This window comes from Taeniopygia guttata, chromosome Z (genome assembly GCF_048771995.1).
Source record: "Taeniopygia guttata chromosome Z, bTaeGut7.mat, whole genome shotgun sequence".
Classification (NCBI taxonomy): Eukaryota; Metazoa; Chordata; class Aves; order Passeriformes; family Estrildidae; genus Taeniopygia; species Taeniopygia guttata.
Window position 1 is genome coordinate 40655817 of NC_133063.1, and position 15467 is coordinate 40671283.

General features: G+C 41.9%; 1 protein-coding gene across 1 annotated transcript in view; it reads right to left on the bottom strand.

Moving 5' to 3' along the window:
• The window catches only part of LOC121468089 (urea transporter 2), a 293033-nt gene that overhangs the window by 41654 nt on the left and 235912 nt on the right, over window positions 1-15467 (bottom strand). The window contains exon 3 of the mRNA XM_041711042.2: window positions 398-497. The gene's annotated coding sequence lies outside the window, so the exon portion shown is untranslated. The remainder of the gene's footprint in view (window positions 1-397; window positions 498-15467) is intronic.

Genomic DNA, 15467 nt, shown 5'->3' on the forward strand with positions numbered 1-15467 from the left:
AATCTCCTCCTACCCTTTCACTTCCATCTTGAGTTTCTGGAACCACAAATGCCAAGATATGGAGAGCCTGTTGTCAAGGTCATCCTACCAGAGATGATGGAAATGCCCATTTCTGATGTGTTCACAGTGCTGCAAACATGTGACCAGGATCCTCCACTTGGTGTTCTGTCTACCAGGGTGTTCTCTAGTGAAGGGACATGGATGGTTGTGCTTCCCTGAACAGTTGAGAAACCACTTTGAAAGGCAGCTGGAAGAAACTGCCTTCCCTGCAAATTAAATGAGTTTCTGGCCTGAATGAAAGGGTCTGGCATAGCAGAGAGGTGAACAGCATACTCAGATGAGAGAATCCCAGGGACAGGAAGTCACACCCACACACACTCAGGGAGCCTGAACTTACCAGAGAAACGTGGGATGATCTTGTCCTCTTGCAGAGTTGAGCCTGTCTGGTTCAGCCTGCAGTGTTTTGGTAACTAGGGATGGCTCCTGGTCACGTCTTCCTAAAGCAAAGAAATACAGGAATCTGAAATGCTGGAGAGCCACAGAACAGGAGTGACAGCAGGACAATAATATCACAGAATGGTTTGGGTTGGATGGACTGTAAAAACCATTCAGTTCTAAACTGCCCTGCCATGGGCAGGGACACTTTCCGCAAGCCAGGTTGTTCCAAGCCCCATCCAACCTGGCATTGGACACTTCCAGGGATGAAGAAGCCATTGTTTTTTTTGGGAAAAACTGTGCCAGGGCCTTCACACCCTCTCAGAAACAATTCCTTCCCAATATCCCATCTGTCCCTGCCCTCTGGCAGTGGAAGCCATTCCCTGTGTCCTGTCCCTCCCTGCCTTGTCCCCAGTTCCTCTGCAGCTCTTCTGGAGCCCCTTCAGGCCCTGGCAGGGGCTCTGAGCTCTCCCTGGAGCCTTCTCTTGTGCAGGTGAACAGCCCCAGCTCTGCCAGGCTGGCTCCAGAGCAGAGGGGCTCCAGCCCTGGCAGCCGCTCCGTGGCCTCCTCTGGACTGGCTCCAGCAGCTCCACGTCCTTGTGCTGCTGGAGCCAGGGCTGGGGCAGCTCTGCAGGTGGGGTCTCAGCTGAGCACAGGGGCAGAGGGGCAGAATCCCCCCTGCCCTGCTGCCCACGCTGGGGGATCAGCCCAGGGCAGGGGGGTTCAGGCTGGGGTGGGTCCATCTCTCACCCACAGCACCCCCAGGTCCTTCTCCCAGGGCTGTTCCCTCTGCTCATCCCCAGCCTGGGTTGATCCTGGGGGCTGCCCTGGCCCAGGTGTAGCCCCAGGACTTGGCCTTATTAAGCCTCATGAGATTCCCCTGGACCCCTTCTCCAGCTCGTCCAGGTCCCTCTGGATGTCATCCCATCCTCCAGGTGTGCCAGCTGCACCTCTCAGCTTGGTGCCATGTGCAAATCTGCTGAGGCGCCCTGGATCCCTCTGTCTGTGTCATTAATGAAGATATTCAATAATATCTTATTCCCCTGAGGGACCACCTGGGACCCTGAGCCATTGACCACAGCACTCTGGATGCAACCAACCTACCAGTTCCTAATCCATCTAATAGTTCTCCCATTAAGTCCATCTCAATTTAGAGAGAAAGATGTTGGGGGGGATGGTGTCAAAGGCTTTATGGGAGATCAGTAAATAAAAAAGTGAACGTATTTGTAGGGCAACACAACTACAACTTGTCTAGATGCAAAAAGCTTTGAGAAGCACCGAGGGCCCATGGGATAAAGGGCCCAGTTGCTGGGACCACTGTGATGGTCTTGCAGCTCTATTCCCAGGTGGTGAACAGAAAGGAGTTCCTTTCTGCTGTTTTAAAAAGATCTCTCAGTGTAAACACAAACACCTTGGTGCTTTTCTTTGTGTACAATACATCCAGCCTGCACTCAAAGAACCTGTGGATTGCTGGCCCAAATGCTCATCACTCATATTTCAGCATATACTTGTGTTAGGATTTTGTTTTCATAAATAGTCCAGAAGAGCCACATTTTAAAGACATCTAGACGTTATTTAAAAGGCTTTTTTTTTTTTTTTTTCCTTTTGCTGTCAAAAGCTGATGACTTTTGCAAAACTACAAATTTAATGGAAGAAGAGTCATCTTTGCTAATATCTTCAACTAAAGATGTAATTGGGGACAAGTTGTTCCATGAGCAGCAGAATTAACAAAACCATGTTTCTTGTGGATGTGTGTCTCAGGTTTGAATTTTCTGGTTAAACTAGGGTGCCAATTTGAGATTTTCCCATAGCTGTGATATGAATAATATCTCTGCCCAACACAGATTCTTCACATTTTGATAAAGGGTAACTGAAGCCTCTCTTATTCTGTCTGGTGCAACTAATCAAGACACTGTCTTCCCCCAGTCAGTAAATTTTCATGAAACATGTACAATTCTAGCAAATTTTGTTGAAACAGGTTCAAAATTTTTCAGGGCAGCACAAAGAGATGAGATGATACATAAATTGGATCATGTAACTCCTTGTTTTCTTTGGAAAGCAGGGTAGAAACATTCTCCACAGGCAGCTTTTAATGAAGAAAATGGCTATTTATGGAAATCTTTACAGTGTTTTCTATCTTAGAAGGGGATAAATAGAAAGGGATGCAACTTGGCTTCTTTCCTCTGTATTATTTATGACATATAGGAGAAGCAGTGTATAGAGGTAACCTACGAGGTTTTTTCAGCAATTGTCCTTCCTCTTACAAGTTTCCTAAATTCTTGTTGTGCATCCTTTGGACAAACAGAATATCAACAATAGGCTTTCACATTTTCAATTCTAGTATTTCACTGCTTGTCCTTGCTGAGACTTTCAGTGAATAATCTTTGAGCTGTTTCATAAAGACCATGTGAATCAACTCAAGTGCCAGTATTTAAATTTTAAGACAGGCTTTCTGAAGACCAAAGGTTAAGCATTGGTGTTATATAAATACTCAACAAAAGTTCCCCTTTCAGATACTTTATTTTTTCTTATCTTACATTTTAGTAGATTGTCTGTTATCAGACAGTGTTTTAGACCAGACATAATAAAAATAGAAAATAAGATATTTTTAAAAATCCATCAGTTTTATATCTTTATATAAGAAAGAAACATCAGTGATGCAAGGTCATTTTCTCACTCACATGTCCTCTTTCTTACCAGAAGGAATGGTGAAAACCTTTGTATGCCCAATCCCTGTAAGGGTCCAAGGCCAGGCTGGATGGGGCTTGGAGAAATTTCATCAAGTGGAAGGTGTCTCCTGCTCATGGCAGGGGGTGGGATGGGGTAATATTTAAAGTTCCTTCCATCTCAAACCATTCTGTGATTCTATAATAAATCTTTGAATATATCACCTCAAGACAATGTCCACTCAAAGCCTAATTAGATTTATTTTTCTCTTCTTGCCTTTCTTCACTAATTCAAGACTAAGAAGTGATAAAAACATCAGTGTTTTGATTTTAAGCAGGCTACTCTTCCTAGGACCTGGACCTCAAAGCTCTGTGTGTCGTGGGTGGACTGCAAAGCTCAAACCCACTCCTTATAATTTCTGTTCTTTTGATTATCAGGGTTTTTTTTTAGCCAGTCCTTGCTGTGGCCAGTACCAGTGACAAGGGAAATATTTATAGTGTTGAAATCAAAGGGGCACAAGGCAGTGCTAACAGCACTCCATCACTTCCTTTTTCAAGGGAGGGGCATAGCTGCAGACTTAAAGCAGCTATGGAAAGCCTTTGTGTTACAACTGCAGGGCAGTGAAATGAGCACTGGGCTTTTTGCATGATTCACAGTTTTTCATTATCCAGTTTGAACATTGCTGGTTCAATAAGCACAGTTTTTTTGATGGACACAGTGGTGCACAGGGCTATTCCTCAGGCTTCCTCACCTATATTTTCTTGTGCTGTCTGTGCACTCAACCTTTCATTAACTTCTGGTCTTATTTCTTTTCACACATTGCCTGTTTTTGTGGTTCATGATTGATTTTACACAACAATTCGGTGGGGCAGTTCACGGCAGCAGGGAGAGATGTAGGTACCCACAGCTCTGGACCTTCACTGTATGTCCTCAATGGCTTCAGGCTCTGAATCAAAAATCAAAGTATCAGTTTCATCTATCCCTAAGCTCCTCTAAATCTGGGTGAGTGTTTGTCTCAGGCCACTCATTTAAAGAGAGTGACAAAGGCAGGGCAGGAGAGCTGGGGTGGAAAAGCTCTGGGAAACGTGGGAGATGCAGGTAGGAACTACAACGTGGATTGTCACTGAAATGTTCAAAGGTGCACAATCTGCAGAGTAATATCAGCTTTTATTTCCTGACTCTCATTTTCCTCCTCTCCTCCTGCAGCAATAACCTGTCCGGGGGAACTGCCTCTTTAGCCTGTACAGGGAGCTGGCCCAGGCTGCACCAGATGGCCATGGCTGTTTCCTCTCCCCTCTGCTCTAGCTGCTGTAGACCTGGCAACAGCTCCATGGAGTGATGGAAGCCTGACAGAGGGGTGTGAATAGCTCACTCTTGATTGACAGCCCCTCCATGGAGTAGTCTGTCAGATTAATTATGTGTACTTCAGAAATCCCTGGAGATCCCATCACCATTTCACAGGGTGCTGTAGAAACACATCCTGAAGTTCCAGCCCCCTTTCCCTGAAATGGAAATGTCTCTAAAAGGCAGCAGGTGGAATCAGTTTGTGGATGGCAGTAAGAAAAGAAAAAAGGCTTTTGAAGGGTTTAGGAAATATACACAAAGTTGTGTTTCCCTTTGGCTAATGGCATCATTAGAGTTTCCTCAGTGTCCTGTGAAAGTGGTGGTCTCCAGTAGCTGACCACCAGCGTCGATCTTGTTCCCTATCTGTGTGGGTTTGCTCCAGCCAAAAGGTTGCATGTGGATGAAGACCCAGAAACTTGGGTTCCAGTGCCTTAACCTGCAGATTTTCACTCTATTGATATAGAAATAAGGCTAAGATTATTATTATTATTATTATTATCATTATCATTATCATTATTATCATTATTTCCCAAGCAGCTGTCAAAGCAAATTTGAGAGAAGGAACTTTTAAGTAGTGCTTATATGAGGAACTACTCGTGGAAAATTCCTCCTCTGAACTTTTCCAATTTCATTAACAAAGGAATTTTTATAAAGCAAAGCCCTGTGCTAGACACGGACATTTCTAAGTTTGAAATTGCTCTTGTAGCAGTTGAAAAGAAGTTCATGCATCAGTTTGAGAGCAGGTACTACATCTAGGTGGAACAAGGACCTATATTCCTTGTCAGAAAACAGGGCAAGAACTGGGATTATGAGTGAAAGCCTGGTGAAAGCAGTTCCTTGATCAGACTATTTTCTAAAGTCACCATTACTTAACAAGAAATAATAATTATTTTTATATTGAGAAAATATTGGCAATCTCTAAAAGAGAGATGAATGATAATATGATAGAGTCATGGAATTATTTGGGCTGGTAGGGATCTTAAAAGGGGAAGGGGTCTTTAAAGGTCATTCAGTGCCAAGCTGTCTGCCATGGGCAGGGACACCTTCTACTATTCCAAGGTGCTCCTACCCCTGTCCTGCTTGGCCTTGGACACTATCAGGGATCCAGGGGTAGCCAAGGCTGCTCTGGGTAACCTGTGCCAGGGTCTCACCACCCTCACAGGGAAGAATTTCTTCCTAATATCATAAAATCAATCTAATCCTGTCCCCTGACAATGTTTCCCTTTGTCATTTCCCCTTCTACCACCACTCCATGCACTTTCCAAAGCCATTCTCCATCTCCCTCTCTCATGTTGTTTATGGACTGCCAGTGCAATTGATGGATCGTATTGAGCTTCTCATCCATCAACACTCCCAAGTCCTTCATCTCCAAAATTCCCTCAATCCATCCTCTTTCCAGCCTGTGTTTGTGTTTTGGATTGCCCCAAACCAGGTGCAGAACCTTGCACATGGCCTTGTTGAACTTCATCAGGTTCAAACAAGTCCATCTCTCAGGGCTGATGAGCACTCTGAAAGTCATATTGTTTGTAACTATTCAATGTCTGCCTTGAGGCAGAGCTTTGTTACATAGAGACCAAATTCCTGATAGACTTTTCTGCCCATAATTGCATCCTCATTAAAGCTAGGCTAACATAGTCTTTGTTTTCTTTTGTCTTGCTTTTTCTATTTCAGCCAATGCCAAAAACCCCTGCTCTCCCTATATCCCTCTAAATTATCCTGTTGTACAAGCCAGCTAGCCTTAAGGACATTCCCATGTCATTCATGGGCTCATGATTTCTAAGGGGTAGGTTGAAGGTATAAATGTGTCATGTGCTACTCTGGATCCGTGATTTGAGCTTTCATATCAACTGTCACTGAAGGATGATGAGGACTTTCTGCAAACATAAGGACTCCATGCCCATTTTGCTAATGGATCATGGAGAGTGAAGGGCTCACTGAGGCCATGTGTTGATGGTGTCAAACACAGAAGCACCACTTTTCAGCCTGGAATTTCCAGCTATTCCTAGTCTCTACTGTCAGCTTCTAAAACTCACCTTGCCAAAGCATATTCAAATTTACAAGAAGTAAAGACCTGGATGACCTCATTTATTATAAAGAAACTCTTTCTTCCTATTGAGGGTGCGGAGGCCCTGGCACAGGTTACCCAGAGCAGCTGTGGCTGCCCCTGGATCCCTGGAAGTGTCCAAGGCCAGGCTGGACAGGGCCTGGAGCAACCTGGGATAGTGGAAGGTGTCTCTGACCATTGCAAGGGATGAAATAGGATGAGTTTTAAGTTATTTTCCAAGCTGTTCTGTCATTCTATGATTTTATAACTATGGGCCATTTTGGTTGAGATTTGATATGGAACACACAATAACTGATTTCTAGTAGGGATGGCATAGCAGTCATGAGAGTAAGAATGTTTGGCAAAGATTTTATTCCTTATACTTGTAGAAAAAGGCAGACAAGGCTCTTCTAGCATGAAAAGCAACTAAATAAGCTTCAGGGAAAGAAAATTTCTCAATGTCACCTTCCTAAGAGAAACTTCTGAGACCCCAAATATAGCTTACCCTGATGCTAATGCTATGCAGAAAGGAAGCTTGGGCTATGTCACCAAGGTACACAGCAGTTATGAGGTGTGTATTTTAGAAGATGATGTGACAAATTAAGCATGAAGATGCCATTTAATTATACATTTATGCTCTTGCCTTTTTTTTTTTCCCCTTCTTTTTTAGAGCAGACTCTTTGCTGAGCATTTACGTCTTTGAGTTAATGACAATAATTACATGAAAATCCATTTGGGCTTCTCAAGATGCTGAATTTGCAAACTGGCAATACAAATAGTTTAATACTCATTTAAATACACTGTAATTGCACTTGATTCTAAGTAGTGGTGTTTTAAAAGCTGTGTCATTTGTAAATATTAGATGTGCCCTTCCCCCTCTCACTTTAACATCAATCTTTAATGTATCTGGTTGATGTCAGTCTTGATAAATTATGCTGCTGAAAGAGCTGACCATAAAGAATAACATTTTCCATTAAAAATTAATATATTCCCATGCCACAGGTCCTTGTGTAAGTGCAATACAATGGTCTGTATTGTCTGTCTGTCAGCACATCCATGTCTGATTTGTGGCTTACCTAGATCCTACAAAGTCCTGAGAAAATTACAGTCTTGATACCTGTCATTCATTAGTAATATTTATATTACTAATATATTACAATATTTGCACACTGACAAGTGACACCTGCAGTCTAGTTAGTTGTCAGCTAGGCTCACAACATGAAAGAAAAAAAAAGACTTTTCCTCCTTACTGAATTAAAGGACAACATTTTTGCTGCCTTTCCCTCAGCACTCGGTTTTCCAAAGGGATTTCAAATGGCTCCTTGCTGGTTTGGTTTAGGATGGGCACAACTTTCTGCAGCCTGGAGAAAACTGGAGCAGTAGAAACAGAGTCATCAAGCGCAATTCCCTACACCTCAGGTCCTGATTCACATCTCTCTGCTCAGAAACTCAGTGGGTGTCATGACAAAAGTTTCTCCCCTCTCCTTCCTTTTGCCATGGTGGACATCCTGGGACCTAATATCCTGTGTGCATAGATGTCCTCCCTTCCAGACTGAATGCAGCCTTGGAAATTTTAATGTGGATGAGGGTAATATTTTAAAATTCTGCTTTTTTTTGGCAATATTTTTTTTTCTTCTATATTGCTTGTCTGTGTACCTAATTATTGTAAATGTGGACAACTGTTTCCTACCATGTTTTCAAGGAACACTTTTTTGCTTATGTACACATTGTCTGTGTACATATTTTGTGACAACTGTTTAGAAAATGCATTTTCTTTCTCCTTTGCATTTCAGTCTGTTTAGAAAAGTCTAGCTGAATGATGCCTCACCTGTGGAAGTGTTTTTGCTCAAGCACTAACTTTGCAAAACTTACTTAATATTAATGAGGTTTTCTCCCAGAAGGGCACTGGAGAAAGGTTCTAAGAAGTCTTTGCTAATTTATTTGATTATTCCTTGTTATGATTTTTCTAGTTTTGTGTTAGATGGCAATAATGCAAAACCCCAAGAGACTGTGATACAAAACACTTAATTTTTCAGGAAACAGGTTTTTCATTATTTCTATGAGGTTGTTCCCAAACAGAATGAAGACAGCTGCTGAGAAATTAAACATTTTGCAACTTTCCTTCTGTAGAAAGAGAAAAGTGAGAGCTACCTATGAGGTCAGGCCTCATATTCTATTATATTAATAGATATGGGAATTAAATATTTCTCTCTTTCTCTTTCCCTATTTTTTCCTCCCTTCTCCTTTCCCACACAGATTTTGTTCCTTTCAGGGATCACTAGCCCCTCCAATGGGATAGTGTCCTGGACTTTCATTTTGACTATATATTTAATATGAAAGCAAAGCAGAGTTAGCAGTCAGCCTTCCACACATGCAGATGAAGATCCGTCAGATATTTTGTTGACAGACAGTGCACACTCTCTATGATTAAAATCCCCTAAAATTTCTTGTTGTACGAAACAGCTGAAACCACTCTGGTTCTAAAATTCCATTTAGTCTTAAGAAAACTGTTTAGCAATTAAAGTAAGCAAAAATGTGTGTTGTGTGGAAAATTTTGCCCAACAATCTTCCAACCCTTGCATATATCTGTGTTTTTATTGAAGTTCTTCTGATCTAACTCAGAGATCTCTAAAGGAGATCTGAAGAGGCCACCCAATAACTGAAGAATTGTCCTAGGTGGGAGAAGTATCAAAATTGTATGTTTCAAGACATATTCTTAAATCCTGATTTGCATAACTGCATAACCTTTGTGTATCTATTGTAAATACAAAAATACACCTTCTGTTAACAGTTACTGCACTTTTGCCCAGAAGCTCATTCCTCTGTGGATGTTTATGCATGTGCACCAGATACCCAGAAGAGTGTCCAAATATTCCTGTGCCCCACATTTCCCATTCTTTCTTCTAATAAGAGAGTTTTCTGAAAGACATTTTTCATATTTCATATTTTAGCAAAATGAAACACACTTATGTGACGTGCTGATACCCCACATATTGGGATGAATGAAAGGATCTGTATCTGAGTGAGAACTCTTTTGGTAAACTCACATACTTGAATGATTAAACCCAAGGATTAAAATAGCTTTTACAATATGTAATTTTTTTCCTTTCTCTCAATAACTAACAGGAAGGGAGGACAGAGGAAGAGAGAGAAATAAGCTTATATTCTTAACTTTCCTAACCCATATTCCATTCCAGAACTATAAGATGTGATAAAGATATGTAAGCAGATTAATTTAGCAGACTTCCAGACTTCTGATGCAAAAGAGGGAGGCAGAAACATTTTATCATTTGTGACATATGGAGCATGTAGTTCTGACTGCAGCATGGAATGGATGATCAAAATCATGTTTTCAATAGATCCCAGGAACATTTTTAGCCTTAAAGTCATTCGTAAACTTCAACTTAGGAGCTGAACCCTAAAACCTTAATTTGGACAAAGTAGTCCTACTTGGTAGCATAGCAGCTCACTCACAGGTCAAAATTTAATATAATTCTTGAACCAGGGAGTTCAATGTCTTGAAGAAAATGACTTAAAAATACTTAGAAAATATCTTCAAGGTATGAGGATATAATTGAGAGCTAAGCACAGGGAAAATAAGAACTAAGGCTTTCAAAGAAAATTGAAGCTTTGGAGAGCCTTCAACTATTTTGATTTATATTTAAACATTTCAGAGATTGGAGCTTTGATTAGCTGAGACCCTCTCCAATTCCCCTTCAGCTCTGATTTATGGGCATGCTGAATCTCAATAAAATGAAAGTTAAATGATGTGTTCTTTAAAATTACATTTGAACACTTAAAGAAGGTAAGGAAGAGGGCAACTTGGTTGGTGCTGACATGAAGGGGAGTGGGATATGAAGGTGAGTGTTTTTAGGAGCTGAAGTATTTTGAATACTGGAGAGGGGAAAGGAGCAGAAAGAACAGGATGTCAGGGTTTTTCTAATTCCTACATGTGATAGCTGTTATATATACATCACTTTTGACTGGGAGATGCATGAAACTAGACTTGTTAGCACAAACAAGTCTGTTTGTGCATATGTAAGATGGAACTTGGTGGGGTTTTTTTGTGGTTTATTTTTTGTTGGGAATAATTTTTTTCTCAGTTTACTGAAGAAATGGCTTTCTCATTTTGGTGTCTACAATGGATTGTCTCAGCCTATCCAAGGTTATTCTGACAGAAATTTGTAGGCTCCCAGGAAGCAGCTAGACACCTTCAGGTGAAACTGTGCAGGGGTGGTTTGTGGGGAATGACCCCAGTGGCTTAGCATAGCATCACAGAATGTTTTGGGTTGGGAGAGAACTTAAGGATAATCTTGTTCCAAAGTCTCTGTCATGGGCAGGGACACCTTCCACTATCCTAGAGTGCTCCAAGACCTGTCTAGCCTGACCTTGAATACAGGGGCAGCCACAGCTTCTCTGGGCACCCTGTGCCAGGGCCAGCCCACCCTCCCAGCCAGCAATTCCTTCCCAATATCCCATCTGTCCCTGCCCTCTGGCAGTGGAAGCCATTCCCTGTGTCCTGTCCCTCCATGCCTTGTCCCCAGTCCCTCTGCAGCTCTCCTGGAGCTCCTTAAGGTATCCTTTACTTCAGGCTAAACAAGCCCAACTCTCTCAACCTGTCTTCCTAAGGGAGGTGCTCCAGCCCTCTGGTAATTTTTGTGGCAATCATCCTGGACTAACATCCTTTAATAATATGATAGATAGAAACATTTCTGGATTTCTGTTTTTGTAAATGACTGTGGTCTTCTCAGTCCTCCCCAGTTTTTGCTTTTGACATTGTAATTCTAGGTAATAGAGAAAAAACCCACTAATCAACACCAACATTATCAGAACCTAGCCAAAAATGGCTAAAAATGCCCCTTAAGGCAGTATCCAGGTCTTCAAATGTTCTCAGCTCTCTCTCCTCACAGCTGCTGAAAGAGGAACTGTCTCTGCTCAAGGATGTGCACTGTATGACAGTGGCACACAAGGGGTCAGAGTCCCACCCCACCAAGATGCTGCAGTTGTCTCATCCCTGTAAGAAAAATATCAGGTGCAGAGGATGACAATTATTTGAAAACATGTCTCCTAAATGAAGTAAGGGATGTGTCATAAGCAGATGATCCCTGTGAGAGTGGTAGCTGCCAAAATTGTGAGTTAGGTCATGATGTCTGCAGAAGATTTTAATATTTTGCAGCTGGAATGTGCATATAACAATGTATTCCCACCCCACATTCTTGCTGAGTTTGAAGGCATGGATACAAAGGATTACTGATTGGCTCAAAAACTTCCTTGCAGATACCATGGATTTGTTTCTTGACAGCCTGTATCATGGCAAGAACTGTTGAGGTATCATGAGTGCAAAAGACTGAGTCTGACTGTGGGGGAATGTTTAAGTTTTCCTAGTTAGTTAAAACAGCCGTAGGGCATCTTGGATTGGGTTCAGCTTCATAGCTTGGACACAATCTCAGTTATCCTCTATTCTTGGCACTGGTCTTTGCTTGCCTGACAGCCTAGTGATGGGAATCCAGACTCTTTGACTACATAAATCTGTTCCTACGTAGGTGTCACCTCATTCTGCAGTGGCATGCTCAGCATTTAAGCATTTCTCTTGGTCATTTCTCACTGACAACTGTTTCTTCCCAGCGGGGAGCAGATGAGCCATGGCAGGCCATTATCACTCCTCTAAGACAATGACATCAGTCCTGAAGATAACTGTGGTCTTGTGCAGCCAGCGACTTGGATCTTTTCCTTCTTGCCAGAGTATTGTCCCAGCAAGGCAGTCTCATCCTTATCAGCACAAATAGCTCACATGCATCCCCTGGGAGAGGCACATGGGTGAGTAGAGGCCTTCTTGTGATATCTCTTGCATTTCTTTATCGGGTTTTTTTCCCAGACACATGCAACAACTTTCTTGCCACTGATGTGACTGTAGCCAGTTTGAGAGAACCACTGTGGGCTGGGGTACATAGCTACTATTTTTGTAATTCTGTAATTTTGTAACATCAAGCTACTGGAATTACCCATATCCCACAGTTTTTCATCTTTATTGTTGAGACATTTGGCTTCCCCTGTCTCCCTAATCATTTTCTCATGTGTTAAGTCAGAGTTGAGCCTTTCTGACGCAAAACACTCTTTCATGCACAAGTCATAAAGTCACACAGAGTTTCATCATGCTTCCAGAGAAATGGCAGCTTCTTAGGAGAATTGCATTGGGACTGGAACCTCAGTGCAGAAGTTCTCCCTCTCCACAGCTCATGGGAGACAGGAAAGGCCTTAAGAAGGTCACCAGAGCTTCTTGCCTGCCCAAATAAGACCCATGGCTGAACCAAAGGAGTTGAAGTAGAGGAAAAAGATCTGTGCAGGCATGCGTTATCCATCCACAACAGCTGAGGCTGCTCATCCTGCTGTCATGGAATGGCAGGTGCCATTGGTATTTCTTTTGAAAACATCTCAGTATTGGGGATATCTTGTGGCCAGTCCCAAAAGGGGTGCTACCAATTCCAGGGAGAACATTGAAAGTGGTGATGGGGCTGCCTGTAAATGGCAACACACAGACACCCTCATGATGATGTTCCCTGTCTGCCACCTGCTGCCATGCATGGAGACTAAACAGATGTCTCACTTCCCCCCAAAACTGGATTGCTTGTTTCTTTCCAAAGACAGAATAAGCAATAAAAGTATTGCAAAGACAGGATGGACACCATCAGTGTGTGCCTGGAGAGTATGAAGTGGGATGTATTTTATGGCTTAAATTGTCGTGCCCTGAGCACTCCTGTAGGATAAATGGAAAAAAAAAGTCATGTCAAGGAATGGTTCTGAAGCAGCTCAGGGGGTTTAAGAAGGAGAAGGTTGTGCATTTCTTTGTCCCTTAGGTCCACCACTAACCTTGTCTATCTGCACTAATTCTTACTTAGCTAACGCCTATTCAGCAAAGAATTTGGCAATGTTTAAAACCATCCCTGTTCAGCAATGCACAGAGGCAAGTGCTCCATATAAGATATATACTGAAATCCTTCTCCTAGGAGTGTCCTTGCCAACCTGACCTCTGCATCCAAATTCTAGCCAAAACTTAGCTGATGACAGGGGGCTTTGGCTGACAGACATTGCTCAAAGTGGTATCACAGTTTGAATGTGTATAACAACTGTTCAGCCCTGAGTCAGGGGAATAAGCAATACAATCCTCCACCAGTGATCATCTCAACTTCATGCAGCATCCACAAAATGCCCCAAAAATCACAGTTTGAGCATTAGCCCATCTCTCTGGTGTGGTTAAAACTGTGTAACAAGACAAATCTCTGATGTGATGGCCTGGGTCATGATGGCATTGCTACATGGCAATTATATCAATGAAATAGCAACAGCTAAATGTTATCCAGTGGCTACACCAAGAATAAGTTGACTGAAATGTAACGACTACGCATCATCATTAGAGAGCTGCTGAGTCTCAGAGAATCTCTTCTAATGAACAATTGGATAATCACCAGCAAATGACAACTTTTGCAATTGAATCTAAAAGATGAACTCATTGATACCATTGGATTATTAGGAGCTTACATATTGATGTTCAGTCATTTTAATATATGCGCTGTCCTTATTGTAGAATGATAGTAAAAGTGCTGTGAATAGTAATATCCTAATAATAATCCTAATTATGCTAATAATACCATAATCTTATTTAATCTAATTTAAATACACAGGATAAAAAGGGCCTACTTAGAACCACTCATCTTTTGTTGGTGGAAATACTCTCAATATAAAAATTACATTTCTTTCCAACTCCTTTGGCACACAGAAATCAAAGCCACTCACCACTTACAAATCAGGCAGGAGTCCCAAATCTGTAAATTTTTTAGGAAAGCACTAATGTGTTGTTTTTAATAGGGATGAATTGAAGCATCTGCTCACAGACTTTGCTGAACTGAGCTTTCTCAGGCTTTTGGGCAGGGCCTCAGTTCTGAATGAGACTAATTTTGCCTCCATATTGCAATATCTATTATTACCTGAGTCAATTTAATTTGTAATGAAGGCTCAGCAAGTGATTACATGAGTTAACAGAGAAGAAGAGAGTGTAGATGAAGGCACATGGCAAGACAAGCTGAAATCAACTGTCTGGCACACCAAATTCTCAGTATATAGTAAATTGTCTTGACTCCACTTTTCATAAGCCATGTCAGAAAGATATCCTCTCAGAGCATGTCACCCATGCATGGACTTGCCTCAACAGGGTTTAAAATAAATTCCATCATCAAGTATTTTCATTTGGGTCCACCGTGAAGTTGCAATACATTTGCTACATGGATAAACACTGAAAATTTGACAGAGTTAATCCTGTATTGGAAGAATTAAAAGCAACCCCTTTTTTGCTGCAAGCCCTGTTTCTTCTGTGTGTTATATACATGGTTTTGTATTTCAGCCATATCTTCCTTTGCACAAACAAAGTCAGGATTTCTGTGTTTTGCAGAGCTGATGTGTCCCTGGGAATAATGGCTGGATTCTCTCGTGGCTAACACTTCACTCTCAGGGAGAATTTCTGGTTACAAAATTTTTATTGGTGGCAACGCGTGAGACAGGAGAAAAAAAAATCTTAATTCTGGACTATTTGTGAGGCTGACAGCCAGGCTAAAAATACCTTTCTTGTTCAGCAACACAGATGAGTGGTCACACAAACAAGGTAGTTGTCATTTTCTCTGAAAAAGTCCCTTTTCAGAATCAAAAACTAAGTTCAAGACAAGCAAGTTTTACAAGGGATGGTAAAATGCCATATTTGTTGCAGGAGACACCACAAGTGGACTCAGTGGTGATGATTGTGTGTGGATAAAAATGGGGCTGGGTGATTACAGGAAGAAAAGTGAAGAATTGGGCTGAGATCCTGAAGTAACTCAGGCACAAAGCGCCCACTTTTCTTTCCTACCTGAGCTCCAAATAGTTCATTAAGAGGCAGCTTGGAGAGTGTTAATTCCAGAAAGATCTGGAACTAGGAGAGCTTGTGCATTGT